Below are 24,113 nucleotides of genomic sequence, written 5' to 3'. Positions count from 1 at the left end.
TTTATCATGAAATGCTTTTGTCCTTGCCTTGTAAATTTTTGAACTATCATAGGCATCATTTCTCAATTCCTCTAGCTCATTGAGTTGGAGTAAACGGTCCTTTCCAGCCTTATCAAGATCAAAGTTGAGCCTTTTTATTGTCCAAAGTGCTTTGTGTTCTAGCTCAACCAGAAGATGACAAGGCTTCCCATAAACAAGTCTATATGGAGACATGCCTATTGGAGTCTTGTAAGCTGTCCGGTAAGCCCACAAAGCATCGTTCAATTTTCTTAACCAATCTTTTCGGGTCGGATTGACAGTTTTCTCAAGAATATGCTTGATTTCCCTATTTGACACCTCGACTTGCCCACTTGTTTGGGGATGGTAGGGAGTGGCCACTTTATGTGTGACGGAGTATTTCAAGAAAAGTTGCTTCAAGAATTGATTACAGAAATGTTTTCCTCCATCACCTATCATAGCCCTTGGCATACTAAAACGAGCAAAGATATTTGATTTAACGAATACAATTACCACGGAGTGGTCATTCGTTTTGGTAGCACAAGCCTCAACCCACTTTGAAACATAATCAACGGCAACGAGGATGTATTGAAAGCCATAAGATATTGGGAATGGTCCCATAAAGTTTATGCCCCATACATCGAAGATTTCAACTACAAAGATTGAAGTTAAGGGCATCACGTCTCTTTTTGACATTGATCCCAACTTTTGACACCGAACACACACCTTACAAAAGTTATAGGCATCTCGGTGGATAGTGGGCTAGAAGAGCCCACTTTGAAGAACCTTCAAAGTAGTCTTTTTTCCACTAAAATGCCCACCACAAGCAAGTGTGTGACAAAATGCAAGGATGCTCGGAACTTCACTTTCCGGCACACATCTCCTGATGATTTGATCCGGGCAATAACGAAACAAAATGGGATCTTCCCAAAAGTATTTCCGGATGGTAGCAAAGAATCGGTCCTTTTCTTGTTTTGACCAAGTAATGGGAAGTTTGCCGGTTACAAGATAATTAACAATGTCGGCGAACCAAGGTACGTCCCATTTGAGATTTGAAAGAGTTGTTCATCCGGAAATGATTCATGAATTTTAAGATTTGGAGAAGATTCAACCATTAATCTAGACAGATGATCGGCAACGACATTGTCGGAGCCCTTTTTATCCTTGATTTCAAAGTTAAATTCTTGAAGAAGTAGAATCCATCTTATCAAGCGAGGTTTGGTTTCCTTTTTCATTAAAAGATGCCTCAGAGCGGCATGATCGGAAAACACAATTACCTTGGATCCTAAGAGATATGACCGAAATTTATCAATGGCATATACTACGGCAAGGAACTCTTTCTCGGTGGTAGAATAGTTCAATTGGGCACCTGAGAAAGTCTTACTCGCATAGTATATAACATATGGTAGTTTACCTACCCTTTGCCCCAAAACAGCACCCATTGCGAAGTCGGAAGCATCACACATAATCTCAAATGGTAATGACCAATTTGGAGGTTGCATGATGGGAGCGGATGATAGAAGAGTACGAAGTTGATGAAAAGCATTTAGGCATGCTTCATCAAAGACAAATGGAGTCTCTTTGGCAAGAAGGTTGCACAAGGGTCTAGCAATTTTGCTAAAGTCTTTGATGAACCGGCGATAAAAACCGGCATGTCCTAGAAAAGAACGGATTTCTCTCACCGTAGTAGGTGGAGACAATTCAGAAATTAGCTCAACTTTCGCTCTATCTACTTCTATTCCTCTTTTAGAGATGACATGTCCAAGCACGATTCCTTCTTGAACCATGAAATGGCTCTTTTCCCAACTTAACACAAGATTAGTCTCACGACATCTTTGAAGCACTTTTTTAAGATTTTGGAGACACGAATCAAATGAGGACCCAAAAACCGAGAAGTCATCCATGAAGACTTCTAAATACTTCTCCACCATGTCCGAAAAAATTGACATCATACACCTTTGGAAAGTGGCAGGAGCATTGCACAATCCGAAAGGCATCCGTCGATAAGCAAATGTACCGAAAGGACATGTGAATGTGGTCTTTTCTTGATCCAATGGATCTAAGGCCACTTGATTGTACCCCGAATAACCATCTAGGAAGCAATAGTATTGTTGCCCAGCCAATCTTTCCAAGATTTGGTTAATGAAAGGTAATGGAAAATGGTCTTTCCTAGTGGCAGAATTCAGCTTTCGGTAATCTATGCAAACACGCCATGAAGTGGCGGTGCGTTTCGAGATGAGATCACCCTTAGCATTTTCAACAACTGTGATTCCCGACTTTTTGGGAACCACTTGAGTTGGACTAACCCACTTGGAATCAGAGATAGGATAAATGATTCCCGCATCTAGAAGTTTCACAACCTCCTTCATGACAACTTCCTTCATATTTGGGTTCAATCTCCTTTGAGCATCCCTAAATGGCTTTTCATCCTCTTCCATGTGTATGCGATGCATACAAATAGAAGGGTCAATGCCTTTTAAGTCAGCCACACTCCATCCAATGGCTTCTTTGTTAGCTTTAAGCACTTCCAAAAGATCATTCTCTTGGTCATTTTCAAGATTGGAAGCAATGATGACTGGAAGAGTCTCTTTTGGGCCTAAGAAGGCGTATTTCAAATTTGATGGAAGGGGCTTAAGCTCAAGAATAGGAGGAGAGATGAGAGATGGAACTGGTGGAGTACTAGAGAGTGAAGGAAGAGGTTCTTTCTTGCTTTTCCAAGGTGGGTAATCCAAAGTGGCCACAGAGTCCATTAAAGCATTCACCTCACTTATGGATCATTCTGTGTCAAAACCACAACTTTCAAACATTTCGCAAAGGCACGCCTCAAGAGGGTCCTTAGATAAAATAGGGGGAAGAGTCTCCTCTATGGTTTCATCCAAGACATCTACTAGGAAATACTCGTCTTCATCTGTGGGATGTTGACTTGCATTGAATACATTAAGCTTAACCATCATGTTGCCAAAAGAGATGTCCATAATGCCGGATCTACAATTAATGGTGGCATTGGCAGTGGCAAGGAATGGCCTTCCTAGGATAACTGGAATGTGATTGGTGAGATTAGGGACTGGCTCAGTATCTAGTACCACAAAATCAACCGGGAAATAAAATTTATCAACCTTAATTAGAATATCCTCAACAATCCCCTTTGGTTTCTTAATTGATCTATCGGCTAGTTGGATTACTACCGATGTTGGCTTCAAGTCCCCTAACCCTAACTGTAAGTAAACAGAGTATGGAATGAGATTGATACTTGCACCTAAATCAAGGAGAGCTCTACGAACCTCTTGGTTTCCAATAACACAAGAAATGGTCGGAGCACCCGGATCCTTGAACTTAGGAGGAGTGTTAGACAGAATGATGGAACTCACTTGTTCTGTTAAAAGCACTTTCTTAAGGTCCCTTCCCTTGTTCTTCCACTTTTGTGTGCACAAGTCCTTCAAGAACTTTGCATATGGTGGAATTTGCCTAATTGCATCTAGAAGAGGAAGATTGATTTTCACTTGTTTAAACACTTGCATCATATCATGAATTTTTCCTTCTTGTCTCCCAAATGATGAAGTCTCTCTCAAAGCTTGAGGAAATGGAGCTTTTGGCTTATAAGGCTTCTTTAATTAGGGAGATGATGATAAAGATGACGGAATGTCCATTTTGGAACCACTAGCATCCAAAGAAATAGGAATAGGATTTGGAATGGGACGGATGCTACCACTTGGTTGCTTCTGTTCATTATCCTCCTTAGGTACCTCTACCTTATTATCCACTTTCCTATCACTCCTCAAGGTAGTAATTGCTTGAACTTGCTCATTTCCAGAAAATTCTGATGAAGGACTTGCTTGCGCCATAAATTGCCCCTTAGGATTGGTCTCAGTTTGACTAGGTAACTTACCTTTTTCTCTCACATTTAAAGAATTAGCTAATTGCCCAATTTAAGCTTCAAGCTTTGCAATTGATTGAGAGTGAGAATGAAATAGTTGATTATCTTTTTGAAGATTACCTAAAGCTTGCAAGACTTTGTCCTCAAAAGCGGAACTTTTAGGAGGCGCTTGATTTGGATTAGAGTAAGATTGAGAATTTGGTGCTTGAGGTTAAGAATAGGATTGAGAATTCTGAGGATAAAATGAAGGACGGTAACCTTGAGAATTCTGATTTTGATTTTGGAGATGTGGGGGAACATACTTTGCTTGGTAACCTTGAGTTTGAGGAGGGTTTGCACCGTCTCCTTGATTTCTCCATGCAAAGTTAGGATGATTTTTCCACCCCGGATTGTAAGTGTTGGAATAAGGGTTGTTCCCTTGATGAATGAAAGCTGCATTTGCTTGTTCTTGAGACTCACTTGGTATAATTTGTCCAAGAGGGCAATTTGAAGTATGGTGAGTGTAACTAGAACAAGTCATGCACATTTCATTGGAATGGTGAGGATATGATTGAGTTGCCCGATCTTGATTCAAAAGGAATGTATCAAACCTTTGAGTAAGATTTTTGACCTCAGCGGCAATTTCCATGGAAGAGTCTATTTGATTTATAGCTTTCTTTCCTCCCATATGTGCCAGGCGACTACCCCTAGAAGATGAAGATCTATGCATTGAGTTTTCACTCATTTTTTCGAAAAGTTGCCAAATTTCATCTTCATTTCTTTCAATGTAGCTTCTGCCACAAGAAGCATCAACAATGCCCTTATTGGCATCGGATAAACTTGAAAAGAAATATTGAACTAATTGCCACTTAGGAATGTCATGATGTGGACACTTCCGTAGCAAGTCTTTCAAACGTTCCCATGCTTCATGAAGCGGTTCTCCTTCTTGTTGTTTAAATTCACGAATGGAAGTTCTCATGGCATCAGTTCGACTTGCGGGGTAATACTTCTTTAAGAACTCTTGTTGCAATTGTGCCCAAGAGGTAATTGTATTCGGCCGCAAGTTATTGAACCAATATTTAGCTTTATCCCGAAGAGTGAAAGGGAAAAGCTTCATTTTTAGGACTTCTTCCGGAACATCCGTGATTTTCACGGTGGAGCAGACTTCCAAAAACTCATCTAAATGTTTATAAGGCTCTTCATTGCTCAACCCATAGAAAAGGGGGCACATGTTAATGGTGGAAGCCTTAATCTCATAATGATGAGCACGAAAATTTGGTAATTGAATGCAAGTGGGTGCATTATATTGATTTAGAGTGTAACGATCCCTAAGGACCATTGGAGGATTGAGAGGATTGAGAGGAGGATATGGCATTTGACCTTGTTGATGATATGCCATTTGACCTTGTTGAGGGTATGCCATTTGAACTTATTATTGTTGTTGCTCACCAATTGGGGGAACAACATTTGGGCTTGGCATCCCTAGATTAGGTTGTTGCACCGCATAATTAACTGGTTGTGGCATTCCCAAGGGTGGATGCACACCTTGAGGATCCATAATATGAACTTGTGGTAGGTGGTGCGCACCATTATGATCCACATGACCAAGATCTACAATGGGATCTTCAATTGGATCTTCCATTAAAGGTGATGGAAGATCAAAATTTGAAAGATTAAGATGACAATCCCTAGTACTACTTCTTAAACGCCTAAGAAAAATTTCGAGATTTTGATTTACAGGAGCAAGAGGACGATTAAGTGATCTACGACCATGCATGCACTAGAACAAGTCAACACACCAACATTTCAAAATTTCAACCTCCATATACGATGTTCCCAAACTCCTCAATAATATCAATGCACTTAAAACAAATAAATGCCTCCACACGGGCCGATGCCTTCTACAAGAAGGTATGCTTGGACTTAAAAATAAAACAATTCAATTTAAACAATTCAAAACGGTGTTTTGTTAGAGATGGCTAAATGGCTGAAAATTGGATGTTCCAATTGGCAATTCACTTAGATATGCCAAGAGTACCAAATAGTTTCATAAGGCATTTCAGGCTAGTAAATTTATCCGTATTGGGAATGTAGGAAATTCAGGGACATTTTTTATCACTTCTTTATTTGGACTATTGAAGTATATATCTCACACACACGCATCGGGCCAAAAGCATTCTAACAGCTAAATTGGAAGTTTAAATTGAAACCTTAGTAGATCTCTGGTTAAGTCAAACCCTCATTCCCTCTAGATTATTGTTGAATCTATGGTTTCAAGTCACTTATTTCTCTTTTGCCTATCTTCGATTTGGTGTTGAATGAGCCCCTCAAAAGCTTGACGCAAATAAACTAATTGTTGATTCTACTCTTTTGTCATACATTGGTTATGAATAAGAAGAGTGGGAGAGTAGGTTATTATAAAAAAGGAGGCCCAGCTTTATTCAAAGCATACATTTCTCGGCCTTTTGGCTAAGATCAAATGTAGTATCTGTTCTTATCAGTTTAATATCTGATACGTGGGCCAGGGCCAATGGCCCACACGAAATTAAATTTATTTTTTGAAGGGGAGTGCCCATCATAGTAGCTTGCTGTTGGGGCACTCGAGCTTCGCCTTGGTGTTGCACTATTCCCTTGGCCTGGCGCACCCCACCCAAATCAAGTACCAAATTTTGATTCTCCATGCAAGAATTGAAATTTTGGGCCAATCTTTCTTTTTGTTAAGACTCCCACATTATTTTTGATGGGACCTAAAATAGTTGGATGGGCCCATGTAATGGCTTATTTTTCAGGTGTCTTTTTGGCCCAACCAGTGTCTTTCTGGCCCATAACAAAATATTTCAAAAAAGAGTTTGCGTTTTGGACAATTGACAATTACATATTTTTGTTGGGTCAGAAGAGACCTCCAATATTGCATTTGTTTGTAACTCACATGACTGAATTGGATTATACACTAGCAGTATTGGATTACACTGAACAGTATTGAATCACACTGAACAATATTAAATCTCACTGTCTTTTGATATTATAACATGTGCATTTGTCACGCCTCGAAAATGCTAACAAAATGCCATGATACCATTTCGTTAAGACCCAAAAATTCCAATAAAATCCTTAATTTATTCAACTCAAAATACATCAAAATATACTAGGATCATACAAAATCAATTTCCTCAAATATACACAAAAATTCTCCAAATAGAAAAAAATTTAAATCTCGCAACGCCAACTCTTCAGGCTAAGCCCGAATCTAGAATCCCCGTTCATCTTCGATACCTGAAACTGGAGGGTGGTGAGACTAAAAGTCCCAGTAGGAAAAACCATAACAAGAATTTCATGAAGGTTTAATAAAACAACTTCACAAAATATACATAGTCATGTGAGTTTATATGCAAAATACATATGCATTTAATTAAAACATTTAATCAAAATTATTGAAGCAAAATCACCCCAAGCCATTCAAGGTATAGAGAACCCTACACTGAAAAATAATTTCTTTACTAGATCATCAAAGCCTCAAGCACCGGCCTCCTCTGCAACTCTCGGCTCCCTCTCTATCCTCAAACTCTCAGTGTCTTCGCTCTCGGCTCATTATCTCTCAACTTTCCTTTATTTTTTTTTTCCTTCTCTATATACTAACTTAGTGACCCTCAATACTCAAATATATAGGCAAATGCATTCCACCGACACAAGCCCACCAACTGCTCACCAAACAAACTTCAAAAATATCTAATTCCTATACATCAGACCAAACCAACGTGAAGCCCACAAATTTTTGGCCGAACGAATCAGTTAGTGGGCCCCGCCACCTTTTTCTTTACGTTACATCTCGGCTAGCCCGCCTGCTGCTCCTCGTCATTTCATTCTTGTTTTTTTTTTTTTTTTTTTTTTTTCATCTTTTCTTTCTCTCTTAATATTTCTATCAGAAAGCATTATCACAATATAAACCCACATGCACAATGAATTTGGCCCAACAATTCAACCCATGGGACCCGCCAAACACACCATTTCCTTTCTTCTTTTCTTTCTCTCTATCTCTGTTGGCAGCCCTCATCACCAACAAATTACATATATATATATATATATATATATATATATATATATATATCATTTCTTTCTATCTTAATATTTCTATCAGAAAGCATTATCACAATATAAACCCACATGCACAATGAATTTGGCCCAACAATTCAACCCATGGGACCCGCCAAACACACCATTTCCTTTCTTCTTTTCTTTCTCTCTATCTCTGTTGGCAGCCCTCATCACCAACAAATTACATACATATATATATATATATATATGTAACAAAATCAACTAACCATTAAACATCATTTTGGTGAGACCCGCCCACCATTACCACTTCTCTTTCCTCTTCCTATTTCGGCTACAGCATCACCATTTGATTCCAATAATCCTGTACAAAACTCCACTAACTTAATAAATAAATGATTAAATAAAATTAATTTACTAAAATTAACACTAAAAAACAAAATATTAATAACCCAAAATCTCCAATTGGGTAAGTCTCCAATTAAAATTACATACCCAATCTTAACAACTACGAATCATGAAATAAATTAAAATCCTAAAAATCCGGGTTGTCACAACATTTATGAAAAAATTGACTTAAATACATATTTCATAATGACAGAAATCAATGTATAAATTAGAATAAATATATTTTAAAAAGTTGCTTTGTTAGAGAATTGGATGTTCCCATTGGCAATTCACTTAGATATGCCTACTCAAAATGTTGGGGGTATTGACTCTGTAAAAAAGTGAAGGGAAGTCATTTCTCTATACAACTATTATTGATATGTTCCTTATGAAGAAAATCAACTTCTCTTACAGGTTTCAATACCAAATATTGTTTGCGATTCCAGTTTCACACGCAAAAAGTGTAGCCCGATTCGGTGTTCCCAAACAAGAAGAGAGATTCTAGCGATAAGCGTGACAATTTTGGCGATTGAATGAAGTGGTCCCCACATAGATGAGGTGGTTCCCACATGACTGATAGTCGTGACTGTCACTAGCATTACTAATTAAGGTAATCCATATCTATAACTAGAGAATGAATTGCCAAACAACAAGAATATTGATCCTATAGGTGCTTGCCAATGACTATGTTTGCATTCTATTCATACGACTAGCTAATTAGCAACTCCATTGATGATAACAATATTTAAATACAATCTGATATATGTTTACATATCAATTCAAATTTTTTATATTAGCACCTTCTCTCCTTGGGGAGGGTGGCAGTAGATTAGATACCTCTCAAGCTAACAATGTGGTCAGTTATGTAATGTTAGTGAATCGTGATGATACTTGGCAACATAATTAGCTTTTATTTAGATGTGTTGTATCCAACCTGTGATTTATTTTAGTTTACTGAGACACTGTAAAACTTCACTGATGTAATATATCTAGTTCTTTATGTGCATCTATTTCTGGGAAGGGTCTGTACCAGTTCTTTATTTGGACTACTTAAGTAAATCTCTCTTTCTCCCTCTCTCTCTCTCTCTCTCTCACACACACACACACACACACACACACCCGCCGGTGCCAAAAGCATTCTGACAGCTAAATTGGAAGTTCAATTTGAGATCCCAGTAGAACTCTAATTAAGTCAAAGCCTGCATTCCCTCTAGAATACTGCTGAATCTATGGTCTTCAAGTCACTTATTTCTCTTTTGCCCATCTCTACCCCGATTAGCGAAAACCAAAGCTAATAGTTGGAGCAAGTCTCGAATGAGCCCCTCGAAAGCTTGATGCAAATAAACGAATTTTTGTTCTGTGTTTTCGAGTTATATATCCTTGTTTAATTCTGGTCATTGAATAATTGAAACTTTGACGAATAACTATGGATCTATATCATTTCTTCCAATGCTACCTATTTTTCTGCAAGAAAGAACATACCAGTTCTCTGCTTCCTTGTTTTCACTTCCAGTTTGAGGTTACCACCAAACATGTAACTTCTGAAAGCAAATCTTCAATTGGGTTTAAAGTTTCAACTAAAAAAGTGCTCAAAAAATATCAGAGCACATACCCAAATAGAACTTAAAAGCTGGGCAAGTTTCTTTGGTAAATATGTGTGTAGCTTCTACTGTTTTGTCCCAAATAGATTATGAGAAAGAAGAGTGGAGAGAGTAGCTAATTATAAAAGAGGAGGCCCATTAATGTTCAAAGCATACCTTTCTCGGCCTTTTGGTTAAGATCAAGTGTAGTATCTGTTCTTATCAGTTTAATTTCTGATACGTGGGCTAATGGCCCACATGATATTAAATTTATTTTTTGAGGGGGAGGGCCCATCACAGTAGCTTACTGCTGGGGCTCTCAAGTGTCGCCTTGGTGTTGCACTATTACCTTGGCTTGGCGCACCCCACCCAAATCTGCTACAAAATTTTGATTCTCTTTGCCAGGCTTGAAACTCTGGGCCTGAGTTTACTTGCGTTTAGTATGGGCCCACCAACAATGTACTATATTGTTTTTCCAACATAATAATGGCCTACAACCCAAAGAGATGACTTTAAGGTCCATAGCCTAGAAGGGCTTAAACCCAAATAAAGTGTCTTATCAGTCTATAACAAAAAAAATATTTTGGCCAATGCATTGTGATTAGATTTTGCATTGACGCCAATCACATAGGTAGGACAACTGTGTATACATGGGCATGATTAGTGTGTATTTGTGATTGGATTATGTGTATTTGTAGGCAAGACAAGTGCGACTGGATTGGATTATATGTGTATTTGTTATTGAACCATATCTGATTGGATTATACGTGCATTTGTTATTGAATCACATCTCATAAATAAATTTGTTCAATTTTTCAAGTCAAAGTTGATCCAAATTATTTTGATTACTTATTTGTTTGTTGCACAAAAAAACTTCTTGAATTTACAGTTGAAAAGGATTTTGCTAACGAAAAGGCTTTTAGGACTGTCCAATATTCCTTCTTTTTCACATATTTTTACGAATGCGTTTTTTTTTTTAATTTTTTTTTTAAAAAAATTTTATATATAGAAGTACGTTTCTTTTAGTGTATATTTGTTATTAGATCACATTAGACTCTGACAGGTGATGAGTAGGTAAGTATTATCCGTTGTATAATTGTAATGTCTGCATTTGTGAAAATATTGACTTAAATATATATTTTATGATAACAAAAATCAATGTATAATTTAGAATAAATATATTCAAAACAGTGTTTTGTTAGAGAAGGCTAAATGGCTGAAAATTAGATGTTCCAATTGACAATTCACTTAGATATGTCAATTGGCAATTCAATGCAAAATGTTGGGGTATTACTTATTCAAAATGTTGGGCGTATTGACTGCAAAAAAAGTGAAAGGAAATCATTTCTTTGTAGAACTATTAACATGTTCCTCGTGAAGAAAATCAACTTCTCTTATGAGTTTCTATACCAAATGTGGTTTGAGATTTCAGTTTCGTAGGCAAAAAAATGTAACCCGATTCAGTGCTCCTAAACAAGAAGAAAGATGCTAGCGACAAGTGAGGTGGTTATCCACGTGGCTAATAGTCGCGACTGTCATTAGCATTACTCTCTTTGAAAGACAACCAAATAGTCTCATCGGGCATTTCAGGCTAGTAAATTTATCCATACCGAGAATGTAGGAAATTCAGGGATTTTTTTTTTTTTTTTTTATCACTTCTTTATTTGGAATATTGAAGAGCGTGTGTGTGTGTGTGTATCACACACACGCATTGGGCTAGAAGCATTGTGACAACTAAATTGGAAGTTCGAATTGTATCCTTAGTAGATCTATGGTTTCAAGTCACTTATTTCTCTTTTGCTATCTTCGATTTGGTGTTGAATGAGCCCCTCAAAATCTTGATGCAAATAAACAAAATTTTGTTTTACGTCTCCAAACTATTTATCCTTGTCTAATTCTGGCCATTGTATAATTGAAACTTTAACAAATAACTATAGGTTTCAATTGGTTTTCAAATCAAAAAGTGTTCAAAAAATATCCGAGCAAGTAACCAAACAGAACTCAAGAGTTGGGCTACTTTGTTTGGTAAATATGTGTGTAGATTCAACTCTTTTGTCCCACATTGGTTGTGAATAAGAAGAGTGGGTGAGTAGTTCATTATAAAAAAAAAGAGGCCCAGTTTTATTCAAAGCATACCTTTCTTGGTCTTTTGGCTAAGATCAAGTGTTGTATCTCATGCTGCTGGGGCTCTCGAGTGTCGCCTTGGTGTTGCACTACTATCTTGGCCTGGCGCACCCCACCTAAATTTAGTAACAAATTTTGATTCTCTTTTGCAAGGCTTAAAACTCTGGGCTTAAATTACTTACATTGAGGATGACCAATAATGGACTATTTTGATATAGAGGCAACTTTTAGGCCAATGACCCAGAAGGGCTTATAACCCAAATCTAGTATCAAATTTTGATTCTCTTTGCAAGGCTTTAAACTCTGGGCCTGGTTTACTTACATTGAGGAGCCCACCAACAATGGACTGTATTGATGTGCCCCCATAATAATTGGTTTACAGCCCAAAGAGGCAACTTTTAGGCCCATAACCTATAAGGGCTTATGACCCAAATAAATTGTCTTTTTGGCCTATAACAAAAAAAATACTTTGGACAGGATTACATTGACGCCAATCACATAGGAATAAGTGTGTATTTGTGATTGGATTATGTGTATTTGTAGGTCAGACAAGTATGTATTTGTGGTTGGATTGGATTACATGTGTATTTGTTATTGAACCATATCTCTGATTGGATTATCATTTGATTACTTATTTGTTTCGCACAAAAAAACTTTTTAAATTTTCGGTAGAAAAAGATTTTGCTAACAAAAAGGCTTTTAGGAATGTCCAATATCCTTTATTTTTTCACATTTTTGCGAATGTGCTTTTTTTTATATAGAAGTACGTTTTTTTTAGTGTATATTTTTTATTAGATCACATTAGACTTTGATGGGTGAGTAGGTAAGTATTATTCTTTGTATAATCGTAATATCTGCATTTGTGAAAATAATGACTTAAATATATATTTTATGATAACAAAAATCAATGTATAATTTAGAAAAAATATATTCAAAATGGTGTTTTGTTAGAGAAGGCTAAATTGCTGAAAATTGGATGTTCCAATTGGCAATTCACTTAGATATGCCAATTAAAAATTCAATGCAAAATGTTGGTACCATAGATCTAATGTGCGCCAGAGGAAGTAAAAGACACCTGACAGCAAAAAAGTCTGCTATATTTGAAGGGAAGGGAAGACAAGACTTACAAAAAGAAAAGAAATGAGACAAACAAAACTGGTTTGGCAGATGCAGCCATCTGCCAACCAAGTAATGGCGGGAGAGGGTGGCATCTGCAGTTCTGCTGCCTCCTTTTGTCTCTCTCTGTCCCTAGACATGTGAGTGGCACAAAAGGAAAAAAGAAAAAGAAAGAACTGATGCACTGAAGAGATAATAGATGTTGGAATTAGTGGCCTAGTTACACACACAACACTATACTATTTGGAAGAGAATAAAAATAGAGGAAAAAAAACTTTTATTTCACTTATATCCTAATCAAATTAGTAGAGTACATGGTTATACACTTGAGAACACATATCTATGAATTACATGCCCATAACTCTCATTTCTCCCACTAATATAATCTTCAACGACCCAGAAGGGCTTATAACCAAATCTAGTATCAAATTACTCTGGGCCTGGTTTAATTACATTGAGGAGCCCACTAACAATGGACTATATTGATGTGCCCCCATTATAATTGGTTTACAGCCGAAGAAGCAACTTTTAGGCCCATAACCTAGAAGGGCTTATAACCCAAATAAATTGTCTTTTCGGCCTATAACAAAAAAAATACTTTGGACAGGATTACATTGACGCCAATCACATAGGAATAAGTGTGTATTTGTGATTGGATTATGTGTATTTGTAGGTCAAACAAGTGTGTATTTGTGATTGGATTGGATTACATGTGTATTTGTTATTGAACCACATCTCTGATTGGATTATTGTTTGATTACTTATTTGTTTCGCACAAAAAAACTTTTTAAATTTTCGGTAGAAAAAGATTTTGCTAACAAAAAGGCTTTTAGGAATGTCCAATATCCTTTATTTTTTCACATATTTTTGCGAATGCGCTTTATATATATATATATATATATATATATATATATATATATATATATAGAAGTACGTTTTTTTTAGTGTATATTTTTTATTAGATCACATTAGACTCTGATGGGTGAGTAGGTAAGTATTATTCTTTGTATAATCGTAATATCTGCATTTGTGAAAAAATTGACATAAAATATATATTTTATAATAACAGAAATCAATGTATAATTTAGAAGAAATATATTCAAAATGGTGTTTTGTTAGAGAAGGCTAAATTGTTGAAAATTGGATGTTCTAATTGGTAATTCACTTGGATATGCCAATTGACAATTCAATGCAAAATGTTGGTACAACAGATCTAATGTGAGCCAGAGGAAGTAAAAGACACTTGACAGCAAAAAAGTCTGCTATATTTGAAGGGAAGGGAAGACGTGACTTACAAAAAGAAAAGAAATGAGGCAAACAAAACTGGTTTGGCAGATGCAACCATCTGCCAACCAAGTAATGACGGGAGAGGGTGGCATCTGCAGTTCTGCTACCTCCTTTTGTCTCCCTCTCTCCCTAGAAATGTGAGTGGCATAAAAGGAAAAAAGAAGAAGAAAGAACTAATGCACTGAAGAGATAATAGATGTTGGAAATAGTGGCCTAAGTTACACACACAACACTATACTATTTGGAAGAGAATAAAAATAGAGGAAAAAAACTTTTATTTCACTTATATCCTAGTAAAATTAGTAGAGTACATGGTTATACACCTTGAGAACACATATCTATAAATTATATATAAATGCCCATAACTCTCATTTCTCCCACTAACAAAATCTTCAATAGGCATAACTCTCACTAAGCCACTAAAATAACCATTACTTGTTGTAACTCTCATGACTTTTGATTTTACATAACCTTAACTCCTACTAAGATAATTTACTATCCACTAACATATATGCTAAATTCACACATGCATCATGGATATAAAAATACTTGAAAATATTAAATACTAAAATCAAATATATTTTTCAGCAATAGATGGTTCAATACTTCCGATGTAATTATAACTAAACAAATAAAAAGAAGGCAAAAGAGCAAAAAATACCCTTAAACTATACAATTGTTGTATAATACCCCCTTTGAACTATTTTTAGAAGTAAGTTGCCCCTCTCAACTATTAAAAGCAAGCAAAATGCCCCACTTTTAAGGCCATCGGAGACAACTTTTTTACCGGCAAAGAGATACAATTACTAATTTACTCTTATTTATTCATTTATTATAAAAATTTTAAATTTATGAATGTGAAATACCAATAATGCCCTAAATTATTAATACTATAAAATAAACAAAAACTTCAAAACATTATAACAAGTTGGGATAGGAAGGAAAGAATCAAAAGTCCAAGTTTTCTTTCTTTTTGATTTTCAAATAATTTATTCACAGTGAAACCAAGAACAAGAAATAATTCATATCTTTATAATTGATAAAAGCTTTTTCAATGCATTTAGGCTTCGTTTGGATACACAGGATAGAAAAGAAAGGGAAGGATTATGAGGGAAAAGAAAAGAAAGGAAATGATAGATATAATAGTATTCATGTTTGGATGGGTAGGAAAGAAAAGAAAGGAATGGGTAATATTCTTGTTTTGATGGATACAAAAAAAAAAAAAAAATTTATCATCTTACCCTTTTTTACCTTTCCCTTTGTAAACCCTAATTCCATCTTACCTGAATAGGGCAAATGATTTCAGCCTCCCCAATAGCCTCCATCTCTATTCTCGTTCTTAGCCTCCCCCCCCCCCCCCCCCTCTCTCTCTCTCTGCAACTGCAAACTACAAAATGGAAGTTCAATCTTCCAAATGTGTTTTTCTATTATTATTATTAGAAATATATATATCCCTGTTTAAACCACTTCTTGAAAAAAAAAAAAAAAAAATCTTGCTGGCTTTTAGGAACAGATGAAATCAGAGGAAGGTGAACTTAGGAACAGACGAAATCAAATTGTTACGTGCATTACAGATCATGGTCTTGAATTTGATTTTTCACCCGATAACCATAAAACATGCATTGAATAGCTAGAAAGAGAAAATGCAGAACAGAGAATTGTTGTGCCACCATCTGAGTCTCAACCCCAAGAGCATGCTGGGAAAGAAATTGTTATTCCAATCGCTGCTCCTTCATCTGAGGCTCAACTGCAAAAGGAATATGGGAAAAAATGTATTGCCCCTGTTCCTTCATCCGAGGATCAACCGCAAACTGGGAAAAAAATGTATTAACCCTGCATCTGGGGCTACAGCACAAAAGAAAGCTAGAAAAAAAGGAATTGCACCATCCCTTGCCTCCAAGACTCAACCAGAACATCAGTAGGCCAAAAAAGGTCGTCGGGAAGCTATATCAACCAGAACATCAACAGAAAAAATGTATTAATAATTTGATTTCTCTCAACTCTCAAGCTTGCCCCCTTCTCTCAAGGCTATTTTTGTCATTAGTTCCATTTCTCTCCAAATCCCTCCAGTGTCAATTTTGGAGAGATTCCAAATGAGGGATTTGATCCCTCCAAATCCTTTCTTTTCTCTCATATTCTTCCCATCCAAACATACTAATCACTATCCTTCCCTTTTTTTTTTCTCTCCAAATCCCTCAATCCAAATGAAGCCTTAAAGGACCGAATAGTGCTTTGAATATCTAACCTAATGTATGCATATCACCAACCATGGGTTCAAGATTTCTCTAACTAAAAAATCAAAACCTAATTAATCCTACAAGATACAATAAGATCTCAGATTCAGTCAGACGTGAACTTGATCGAGAATAAATGAACAAAAAGTCATCTAAGCAATCAAACTAAAAAAAATTAAAAATATCTAGTCTAAAGAGAAACATCAAGAAAGAAACGCAAGAAATCAAGAACATACCATTGTCTTCGTCGAAAGAATCCCAGGGATAGAATCCAAACGGATCGTCGCCGAGGAAATTGCCGGAATTCGAAGCCTTTGCTTTGAAATGGACGAAGGAAGAGAGCGATTGAGGGCGAAGAAGAGAGAAATTGGCGAGCGAAGTGAGAGGTGAGGGAGGGAGAGAGGGAAAGGTTTCTTTAGTGCGAGAAGTAGAAGTGAGAGAAGAAGAAGGAGTGGAGAAGCAGAGGGCACCGGTTTCTATCATTGTAGAGAGAGAGATTGTGTGTGTGTTTAGAGAGAGGGGGGCTTTGGGGTTCGGAATCTAATGGATTTGGGAAAGGTCCGGCGATTAACAATTTGCCTCTTCATGAAACTCCTCTGCTCACACCTCTCACCTCATGTGGCCTGTTTTGAAGTCAATTCCGATCTCACCACCGTCGTTGATCACATGAAGCTCTGTTCCGTAGCAATCACCGGCGTCACTGCCGGCAATGGCAGCCTTACAGCTTTTCACGGTGGGGAAAACTGAAGAAGAAAAAAAAAACAAAATAAAAAATATGAGGGCATTGTTGGTATTTCACATCAATAAAATATATATATATTTTATAATAAATTAATAAATAAGGATAAATTAGTAATTGTATCGCTTTGCCGGTCGAAAAGTTGTCTCTGATGACCTTCAAGGGGGCATTTTACTTGCTTTTAATAGTTGAGGGGCACAACTTGCTTCTAAAAATAATGTAAGGGGGCATTATGCAACAATAATATAGTTTAAGAGCGTTTTTTGCTCTTTCGCCTAAAAAGAAAATAGTAGTATCTAAAACCCATCAATAAGTAGTAGTTGATAGTTGATGCTAATTAATGTATCTCTAAAATATTTTCGTTCATAATAAAGTTGCAAATGGTGACCAATGAAGAGAGAGAAATTAAAGAGGAAGGGCTAGTGGGTGAACCTATATAGCTAAGAATGACACGGTCTGGGTCTGGGTCTGGGTCTGTTGCTATTGCCTATTGGGGTTGAGGCTCGGAGCTCAACAAGCACACACATTGGGCATTGCGAGCTGCTGTTGCCAGTTACGACTCATAATACCCAGTAGTAGTACTCAGTACCAGTAGTACTTATCACCACATATATGGTTCATTTTCTTGTTTTGTATGTTGATTCAGACGTAGCACTGCTACAAGTGCTCAACACTACATTGCAAAGCCAACACCAACTTATATTACTTGTACATTGTCTTCATTGTCATAATTGCCATTATCATCATCATCCTCATCTTCTTCTTCTTGTGGCCTATCTCCACCGTCCATCTGTTATGATGAAAGTCCTTATAACCACACAGGTGATGAGGAGAGGTGGGGCGGTTAACTATGGGAATGGGCTCCGTCAAGTGGCGCCGCCCATCTCGAGGTGGCGAGAACACCACTGGCATGTAATCCTCCGCCTCCCCTAGGAACTTTGAGTTCTTGAAGTGCTCTTTCAATGCTTCCAAACCCGATATATATATATATATATATATATATATATATATATATATATATATATATATATATGTATCTAATTTAGGGATGTTTTTGTACCAGTTCTTTATTTGGACTACTGAAGGAAATCTCTCTCTCTCTCACACACACACACACACACACATACACACGCCAGTGCAAGAAGCATTCCGACAGCTAAATTGGAAGTTCAACTTGAGATCCCAGTAGATCTCTGATTAAGTCAAGCCTGCATTCCCTCTAGAATATTGCTGAATCTATGGTCTTCAAGTCACTTATTTCTCTTTTGCCTATCTCTACCCCGATTAACGAAAACCAGAGCTAATAGTTGGAGCAAGTCTTGAATGAGCCCCTTGAAAGCTTGATGCAAATAAATGAATTTTTGTTCTACGTTCCCAGCTATATATATATCCTTGCTTAGCGAAAACAACCAAAGCTAATAGTCGGAGCAAGTCTTGAATGAGCCCCTCGAAAGCTTGATGCAAATAAACGATTTTTTGTTCTACGTTTCCGAGCTATATATCCTTGTTTAATTCTTCTGTTCATTGAATAATTGAAACTTTGACGAATAACTATGGACCTATTTTTCTGCAAGAAAGAACATACCAGTTCTCTGCCTGCTTGTTTTCTCTTCCTGTTTGAGGTCACCACCAAACATGTAATCTTTCAATTGGGTTTCAGCTAAAAAAGTGCTAAAAAAATATCAGAACTAAAGAGCTGGGCAAGTTTATTTGGTAAATATGCGTAGCTTCTACTGTTTTGTCCCACATCGGTTATGAGTAAGAAGAGTGGAGAGAGTAGCTGATTATAAAAGAAGAGGCCTAGTAATGTTCAAAGCATACCTTTCTCGGCCTTTTGGCTAAGATCAAGTGTAGTATCTGTTCTTATCAGTTTAATATCTGATACGTGGGCCAATGGTTCACACGATATTAAATTTATTTTTTGAGGGGGAGAGTCCAACACAGTAGCTTGCTGCTGGGGCTCTTAAGTGTTGCCTTGGTGTTGCACTATTACCTTGGCCTGACGCACCCCACCCAAATCTAGTACCAAACTTTGATCGTCTTCGCAAGGCTTGAAATGCTGGGCCTGTGTGCACTTATATTAAGAAGTTGATCCCACCAACAATGGATTATTTTTGTTCTGACATTTGATGGGCCTCTTCTAAAGCCCAAAATCCAAATTTTTTTGTTTTTGTTTTTTGTGACTGGATTACATTGATGCCAAAATCCAAAAAAACTGAATGTCAAAAACGATTAATCTCTATGGCCTGCTAGAGCCCCAAACCATAGAGTCATTTACACAGAGGGATGTATCAATGCATGGTGTTCTATGAATATTGGATCATTTACAAAGAGGGATGGCAAAGATTGCGGAAAATCGAACAATTATACAATATTTGCCTTGTGTAACACGTTGGGATTATTTAGCTAAAGTTTATTCAGATTATTCCAATTACTTATTTGTTTGTAGCACAAAAAAAACTTTTTGAATTTCCAGTAGAGGTTCAATATCCCTTATTTTTTCACATATTTTTACTATAGAATTACAATTTTTTTTTTTTTGGATGTATATTTGTTATTAGATCACATTAGACTCAGATGGGTGAGTAGGTAAATATTGTCCTTTGGTATAATCATAACATTTTACATTTGTGAAAAAATTGACTTAAATACATATTTCATGACAACATAAATCAATGTACAATTTAAAATAAATATATTCGTGTTTTGTTAGAGAAGGCTAAATGGCTGAAAATTGGATTGGCAATTCAATGCAAAATGTTGGGGTATTACCTATGCAAAATGTTGGGGTATTGAGACTGCAAAAAACATGAAGGGAAATCATTTCTTTGTAGACTATTGACATGTTAACTTCCTTGTGAAGAAAATCAACTTCTCTTACAACTATCTATACCAAATGTTGTTCGAGATTTCAGTTCCACACGCAAAAAAATGTAACGCGATTCGGTACTTCCAAACAAGAAGAGAGGTGCTAGCGACAAGCGAGGTGGTCTCCACATGGCTGATAGTCGCGACTGTCAGTAACATTACTCTCTTTGAAAGACTACCAAATAGTCTCATCGGGCAGGCTAGTAATGAATGTAGGAAATTCAGGAACGTTTTTGTATCACTTCTTTATTTGGACTATTGAAGTGTGTGTGTGTATATATATATATATATCTCACACACACACGCATCGGGGCCAGAAGCATTCTGACGGCCAAATTGGATGTTCAAATCGAAACTCCAGTAATCTCTTATTTAAGTCAAACCTGCAGTCCCTCTAGATTATTGCTGAATCTATGGTTTCAAGTCATTTATCTTTTGCCTATCTTCGATTTAGTGTTCATGAGAATTTGACAAGTCTCAATTTATCGGATGGACACCATTTCAGTGGAGTCCTTAATTTTTCCATTCAATTGCCGAATCCAAAGCATGTTTTATGGTTTTTTATTTGTTCACCTAGTTATGACGCCCCAGTTATTTTTCATATTGTGAATCTTGCAACCTCAATACGTATTCCTCGACCTATCCTTTCACCATACAATGATATACTTACTGATATATTATTGCATTCCAAATCAGTTCGACAGAAGTTGCTGAATCTCAATTCTGTTGGTTACTTGTTCTTTAGGCATATGCAGAAGAAGAAGAGAGAAGAGAGGCTGAAGAAAAGAAGAGAATCGAGAGACAAGCTATTTCAAGATGGTATCAGCTTCTTTCGTCGATTGTTACCCGGCAAAGGTTGAACAACACTTACGGCGATGGTGAGCCGTCACAAATATATGATGGCATTCAGAAAGGGGAGGATAAAGTTGGTTCAGAAAATGTTGTTAATGGGGATGGCAAACAATCTACTGTTTGTCAGCAACAGGACGTACGAGAAAGCAAGCTAGATGTTTCAGCAAGGTTTCCTTTTGCCTATCTCTACCCCGGCGAAAACCAAAGCTAATACTTGGAGCAAGTCTTGAATGAGCCCCTGGAAAGCTTGGTGCAAATAAACGAATTTTTATTCTACGTTTCCGAGCTATATATCCTTGTTTAATTCTGGTCATTGAATAATTGAACGAATACTATGGACCTATTTTTCTGCAAGAAAGAACATACCAGTTCTCCGCCTCCTCGTTTTCTCTTCCTGTTTGAACTCTCCACCAAACATGTAACTTCTAAAAGCAAATCTTTCAATTGGGTTTCAAGTTTCAACTAAAAAAGTGCTCAAAAAATATCAAGAGCACATACCCAAACAGAACTCAAGAGCTGGGCAAGTTTATTTCGTAAAGGACAACACGTGTAGATTCTACTGTTTTGTCCCACATCGGTTATGGGAAGAAGAGTGGAGAGAGTAGGTGACTATAAAAGAGGAGGCCCAATTATGTTCAAAGCATACCTTTCTCGGCCTTTTGGCTAAGATCAAGTGTAGTATCTGTTCTTATCAGTTTAATATCTGATACGTGGGCTAATGGCTCACACGATATTAAATTTATTTTTTGAGGGGGATAGTCCATCACAGTAGCTTGCTGCTGGGGCTCTTGAGCGTCGCCTTGGTGTTGCACTATTACCTTGGCCTGGCGCACCCCACCCAAATTTAGTACCAAAATTTTATTCTCTTTTCAAGGCTTGAAATTCTTTGCAGAGTTTTACTTACATTAATAACGGCTTACAACCCAAAGAGTAACTTTTAGGCCTGTTAACCCAGAAGGGCTTGTATAACCCAAATAAAGTGTTTTTCAGCCTATAACAAAAAAACATACTTTGGACAAGTGTGTATACATGTATTTGTGATTGGATTGGATTATATGTGTATTTCTTATCGAACCACATTATACGCACAAAAAAACTTTTAAAATTTTTGTGCAATATCCCTTCTTTTTTCAAAGATATTGAAGTACGTTTTTTTAGTGTATATTTGTTATTAAATCACATTAGACTCTGATGGGTGAGTAGGTAAGTATTGTTCTTTGCATAATCGTAATATCTGCATTTGTGAAAAAATTGACTTAAATACATATTTTATGACAACAGAAATCAATGTATAATTTAGAATAAATATATTCAAAATGGTGTTTTGTTAGAGAAGGCAAAATGGCTGAAAATTGGATTTTCCAATTCACTTAGATATGCCAATTGGCAATTCAATGCAAAATGTTGGGGTATTGACTGCAAAAAAAGTGAAGGGAAATCATTTCTTTGAGAACTATTGACATGTTCCTTCTGAAGAAAATCAACTTCTCTTACAAGTTTCTATACCAAGTGTTGTTTGAGATTTCAGTTTCACAGGCAAAAAAAATGTAACCCGCCGATTCAGTGCTCCCAAACAAGAAGAGAGATGCTAGCGACAAGAGAGGTGGTCTCCACACGGCTAATAGGCACGACGGTCACTAGCATTATTCTGTTTGAAAGACTACCATACCAGGAATGTAGGAAATTCAGGGACTTTTTTTTTATCTCTTCTTTATTTGGACTATTGAAGTATATATACATATCTCACACACACACATCGGGCCAGAAGCATTCTGACAGCTAATTTGGAAGTTCAAATTGAAACCTTAGTAGATCTTTTATTAAGTCAAACATTCATTCCCTCTAGATTATTGCTGAATCTATGGTTTCAAGTCACTTATTTCTCGTTTGCCTAGCTTTGATTTGGTGTTGAATGAGCCCCTCAAAAGCTTGACGCAAATAAAAAAAAAATTTGTTTTACATCTCGGAGCTATATATCCTTGTCTAATTCTAGCCATTGAATAATTGAAACTTTGACAAATAACTATGGGTTTGTGCAGATTCTACTCTTTTGTCCTACATTGGTTTTGAATAAGAAGAGTGAGAGAGTAGCTCATTATAAAAAAGGAGGCCCAGCAATATTCAAAGCATACCTTTCTCGGCCTTTTGGCTAAGATCAAGTGTAATATATGTTCTTATCAGTTTAATATCTGATACATTGGCCAATGGCCCACTCGATATTAAATTTATTTTTTGAGGTGGAGGGCCCACCACAGTAGCTTGCTGCTGAGGCTCTCGAGCGTCGCCTTGGCGTTGCACTATTGCCTCGTCCTGGCGCACCCCACCCAAATCAAGTACCAAAATTTTGGGCTCCTCTCTCCTTTTGTTAGAAGGTTTCACCACCAACAAACGCACTCCCAAAATTGTTTGTTAGGATCTTAAATAGTTTGGAAAAGCCCATAATTTATGGTTCTTTTAGGCCCAAACCCAAAAGGACGAGTGTTTCTGGCCCATAACAAAAAATACCCTAAGAGTTAACGTTTTTGTAAAGTAGTGTTGTGTATTTGTGATTAGAGGTGATGGGTGTGTTATAGTTTTTGTATGCACAAAAAATTGACTTAAATACATATTTCATGATGACAGAAATCAATTTATAATTTAGAATAAATATATTTAAAAAGGTGCTTTGTTAGAATAGGTTAAATGGCTGAAAATTGGATGTTTGTTCTCATTGGCAATTCACTTAGATATGCCTATGCAAAATGTTGGGGGTATTAACTCTGCAAAAAAGTGAAGGGATATCATTTCTTTGTACAACTATTATTGACATTCCTTCTGAAGAAAATCAATTTCTTTTACAGGTTTCAATATCAAATGTTATTTGAGATTTCAGTTTCACAGGCAAAAAATGTAGCCCGATTCAATGTTCCAAAAACAAGAAGAGGGATGCTAGCGACAAGCGTGGCAATTTTGGTATTCGGGGAGGGATGCTAGCGACAAGCGTGGTCCTCACATGGCTAATAGTCACGACTGTCACTAGCATTACT

The 24,113-nt window shown here is 36.7% G+C and overlaps 5 non-coding genes and 1 pseudogene across 5 annotated transcripts; all 6 read left to right on the top strand.

The window, feature by feature from the left end:
• Window positions 1–6,298: 6,298 nt before the first annotated feature.
• LOC132268063 (U2 spliceosomal RNA) lies at window positions 6,299–6,500 on the top strand. The gene has a single exon (XR_009469203.1). It is a non-coding gene; the product is annotated as a U2 spliceosomal RNA (small nuclear RNA).
• A 3,540-nt stretch (window positions 6,501–10,040) lies between these two features.
• Window positions 10,041–10,236, top strand: LOC132267958 (U2 spliceosomal RNA). The gene has a single exon (XR_009469143.1). It is a non-coding gene; the product is annotated as a U2 spliceosomal RNA (small nuclear RNA).
• A 1,763-nt stretch (window positions 10,237–11,999) lies between these two features.
• Window positions 12,000–12,107, top strand: LOC132267715 (U2 spliceosomal RNA; annotated as a pseudogene).
• Window positions 12,108–19,184: 7,077 nt separating this feature from the next.
• On the top strand, window positions 19,185–19,380 carry LOC132267912 (U2 spliceosomal RNA). The gene has a single exon (XR_009469127.1). It is a non-coding gene; the product is annotated as a U2 spliceosomal RNA (small nuclear RNA).
• Window positions 19,381–21,729: 2,349 nt separating this feature from the next.
• LOC132267935 (U2 spliceosomal RNA) lies at window positions 21,730–21,925 on the top strand. Its single transcript, XR_009469134.1, has one exon. It is a non-coding gene; the product is annotated as a U2 spliceosomal RNA (small nuclear RNA).
• Window positions 21,926–23,215: 1,290 nt separating this feature from the next.
• On the top strand, window positions 23,216–23,411 carry LOC132267993 (U2 spliceosomal RNA). The gene has a single exon (XR_009469155.1). It is a non-coding gene; the product is annotated as a U2 spliceosomal RNA (small nuclear RNA).
• The last annotated feature ends 702 nt before the right edge of the window (window positions 23,412–24,113 follow it).

The sequence above is a fragment of the Cornus florida genome, unplaced genomic scaffold (assembly GCF_030987335.1).
Source record: "Cornus florida cultivar Cherokee Brave unplaced genomic scaffold, ASM3098733v1 CherokeeBrave_3.0.0_Hap2_Chr07, whole genome shotgun sequence".
NCBI classification, from domain to species: Eukaryota; Viridiplantae; Streptophyta; class Magnoliopsida; order Cornales; family Cornaceae; genus Cornus; species Cornus florida.
The sequence above is the reverse complement of the archived record's forward strand: the minus strand, read 5'-3'. Positions and strand labels throughout refer to the sequence as shown.